This window comes from Vigna unguiculata, chromosome 5, assembly GCF_037176805.1.
Source record: "Vigna unguiculata cultivar grain cowpea cultivar isolate G323 ecotype 2 chromosome 5, ASM3717680v1, whole genome shotgun sequence".
NCBI lineage: Eukaryota > Viridiplantae > Streptophyta > Magnoliopsida > Fabales > Fabaceae > Vigna > Vigna unguiculata.
In genome coordinates this window covers 46,557,205-46,560,537 of record NC_140796.1, presented here as the reverse complement: position 1 = coordinate 46,560,537, position 3,333 = coordinate 46,557,205, and the positions used below count along the sequence as shown (strand labels likewise).

Below are 3,333 nucleotides of genomic sequence, written 5' to 3'. Positions count from 1 at the left end.
ATAAATCTTAAGTCATAAGGATGCTCATCGAGCTACTAGAATATTCTCAACCACTCCACTGGAATAATTTATATTTGAGTACTTTATCCTTTTCTTCTATTTTTTATTTGTAATTTATTTTCTTCAATAATTTATCGTTTTACTTTCATATTTCGAGTAATATCTTTATTTTTAAAAATAATATGCGAACATTCAATTAATAAAATTTAACGGATAGATTAATGACAAAAAAAATCTAGTCCAAATAATGAAATAGCTGCAAAAAAAGGTACATGTCTTCTTTCTCCTTACTTATAAGATGTTTGTTTTATTGACAAAAATTCACTAAAAATAAATTCAATGCTGGATTCAAGTTATCTTAGTTGGTTCGTAGATGATTATTCTTTTCAATTGTTGGATCTTCATTTGATGTTTCAAAAAGAAAAAAAAAACAATATTTACACTTTATTAATAAGTTTTTCATATTTTCTTTTCTGTGAATATTGTTGTTATTGCATTTTGATTAATTATATGTATTGTTTACACATTTTGCTCAAAATTCATTCATCCTATCTATTGATTATAGTGTATTTATTTGTACGGTAAGAAGAAAGTGTAATATTTATCCTATAGAAATGATTTTTTTTTTACTTTGAAATCTGCGTCCCGTATATTTTCATTTTTCTTTACTTTGACGTCAATTTTAATTAAAAATACACAAACATTTTCATAAATTAAAAAAATAATAATAATGGTTTGGTCTACCGAATGCTAGTTAGAATCAAACAACAAATATTTAAAATCAAACAAAAAAAAAGAAGAAGCTAAATTATGGATCATGAACGTATGCAACTGATGTGTAGCTGGGGGGAATAAAGTAGGTGCAAATGGGATTAGAATAAGACATGCTCCAATTTAATACTTTCGTCCTAAATTGATGAAACAAATAAATACGACAAGAATCACAACTAATGGCAACTTTATTCCGACGAATAAATGTTACACCCATTTAGCTTCTTTAAATAATAATAATAATAAGTATTAAAGGAAGTTATCTATAAAATATAAATTAAATTATCAAAATAAAAATTAATAAAATGGATTGTAGAATAATGGTATAAATTTTTAACAAGGTTAAAGTGCCATTACCCATAAAGACCATTACTTTGGGTTTTATTTAGTATACTTTCTCTCTTATCCCTTATAAAGATAAAAAAAAAAAAAATTGTTGCAAAACTTATAGACAACGCACTCAATTTAACAAACCCCCATTATTTCTTAGAAAGGTCCAAAGTAGCGTTAATATCAACGTATGATATTTTAAGTTTACATGTTTTTCAATGATTGCATCATACCAATAAATGAATGATTTAGGTAGAAAAGTTGGTTTTATATATTTGAATATGCAATCAATGATTTAGGTAGAAAACTTGGTTTTATATATTTGAATATGCAGTAGGGAAGCAGCAAGTTGGACACAGAAAAAATGGATGCACCTTCTTTGCACATAGCAATGTTTCCATGGTTTGCCATGGGACATTTAACACCTTATCTCCACCTCTCCAACAAATTAGCAAAAAGAGGACACAAAATCTCCTTCTTCATCCCTAGAAGAACCCAATCCAAGTTAGAGCAATTCAACCTCTTCCCACATCTCATCACCTTTTACCCTATCAATGTTCCTCATGTTGAAGGCCTTCCTCATGGTGCAGAAACCACTTCCGATGTATCCTTCTCTCTAGGTCCACTCATTATGACAGCTATGGACCGCACTGAGAGGGATATAGAGCTTCTCCTCAATCAACTAAAGCCGCAAATTGTTTTCTTTGACTTCACATATTGGCTTCCAAACATTACTTCTCGCTTAGGGATCAAATCCTTTCAATACATGATTGTTAGCCCTGCGACAATATCTTACACAACAGCCCCTCAAAGGATGAACCACAAGGGTGCCTTAACTGAACTTGACCTCATGCAACCCCCTCTTGATTACCCCGTATCATCTATCAAACTCCATGCACATGAAGCTAAGTTTCTTGTTTCTAAGAGGAATTGGGAGTTTGGTAGTGGTGTTCTCTTTTATGACCGCATATATGGTGGTTTAACCTTATCAGATGCAATTGGGTTCAAAGGTTGTAGAGAAATTGAGGGGCCTTATGTTGACTACCTTGCGGAGCAATTTGGAAAGTCTATTCTCCTTTCAGGACCTATCATACCTGAGTCACCCAACACTATTTTAGAGGAAAAATGGAGTGCGTGGCTTGGAAGGTTCAAGGATGGCTCTATGGTTTTCTGTGCTCTTGGGAGTGAATGGAAATTATCACATGATCAATTCCAAGAATTGGTACTGGGTCTTGAACTTACAGGACTTCCATTTTTGGTTGTTGTAAAAGTTCCAATTGGGTTTGAGACAATTGACGCTGCACTGCCAGAAGGGTTTAAGGAAAGGGTTGAGGGGAGAGGGATTGTTCACAATGGATGGATACAACAACAATTGATTTTGGAACACCCATCAGTTGGTTGTTTCATAACTCATTGTGGTGCTGGTTCGTTAACTGAGGCATTAGTAAATAAGTGTCAAATGGTGTTATTGCCACAACTTGATAGTGACCAAGTCATTAATGCTAGGATGTTGGGTAGCAACTTGAAGGTTGGGGTTGAAGTGGAGAAAGGTGAAGAAGATGGTTTGTTCAGAAAGGAGAGTGTGTGCAAAGCAGTGGAGATTGTGATGGATGAGGAGAATGGTGTTGGAAGAGAGGTTAGAGAAAATCATGCAAAATTGAGGAATTTCTTGATAAGTCATGATTTAGAGTCAAATTGTATTGATGACTTTTGTCAAAAGCTTCAAGATTTAGTCGTGTGATTTTCAAATTTTAAAAAAATATTCTATAGATTAATATGTCATTTAAAATTAAAAAGGAGAAAGTTATTGTTTAACCCAATCTCTTCTCCAATTTTCCCATTCCATATTATGATTTTGTCCTCTTAATTATTTCTTTCATAGTGATGACTTTATATTAAAATTGATAAATTACTCTAAAAATTTGTGTTAATTTTCTCTCACCAAGTTATTCATCTTTCTAGAACCTAATCCTGGATTCGCTACATGTAAGTCATTTGTCTTAAAACTTCGGATAAATAAGAGTAGTGATAAATGTATATCACTAAAATTGCATACATCAACTTGACACTATTTATTTAGACTTTAACCCATACTAGTTTAGCAAAAGTATTGAACTTGTTCAACAAAGTGTTGTGGTCTTTAAAAAAAAGTAGGATGTTTTTCTCCATCATAGTCAAATGATAATTGATTTTTCATGTTATCACAAGGTTGGCGATGATTATGGAGTTTTC

At 32.2% G+C, this 3,333-nt stretch overlaps 1 pseudogene across 1 annotated transcript; it reads left to right on the top strand.

Moving 5' to 3' along the window:
• Nucleotides 1–1,429: 1,429 nt before the first annotated feature.
• On the top strand, nt 1,430–2,916 carry LOC114183827 (cyanidin 3-O-galactoside 2''-O-xylosyltransferase FGGT1 pseudogene; annotated as a pseudogene). Its single transcript, XR_014994730.1, has one exon. The product of XR_014994730.1 is annotated as a cyanidin 3-O-galactoside 2''-O-xylosyltransferase FGGT1 pseudogene (transcript).
• The last annotated feature ends 417 nt before the right edge of the window (nt 2,917–3,333 follow it).